Source organism: Sinocyclocheilus grahami, unplaced genomic scaffold (genome assembly GCF_001515645.1).
Source record: "Sinocyclocheilus grahami isolate Dianchi unplaced genomic scaffold, SAMN03320097.WGS_v1.1 scaffold2838.1, whole genome shotgun sequence".
Taxonomy (NCBI): domain Eukaryota; kingdom Metazoa; phylum Chordata; class Actinopteri; order Cypriniformes; family Cyprinidae; genus Sinocyclocheilus; species Sinocyclocheilus grahami.
Genome location: NW_015508014.1, coordinates 36,144 through 36,386, shown reverse-complemented (window position 1 = coordinate 36,386; position 243 = coordinate 36,144). Strand labels below are relative to the sequence as shown.

Sequence of the window (243 nt, the reverse complement as noted above, 5' to 3'; positions counted from 1 at the left end):
GAATGTCCCAGAGCTTGTGGTTGACTAAACTTCGCAGCCACCATTACCGGCATGGATGTGATATCACGTTCCTCCTCTTCGACACCCACAGTGAATAAAGAGCCAACAGACAACAAAGCATAGTCCATAAATTGACTAAGTGACGAATGTGGACCCTCGCAAATGAGTGTAGATTTCAGCAGTTGATTAATGCCTCCGAAAAAAAGTCTATCAACACACAGTCCGGTAAATCAGAGTAATAAG

General features: G+C 43.6%; 1 pseudogene; it reads right to left on the bottom strand.

The window, feature by feature from the left end:
• Positions 1 to 243, bottom strand: part of LOC107575723 (uncharacterized) — a 6,293-nt pseudogene that overhangs the window by 2,393 nt on the left and 3,657 nt on the right.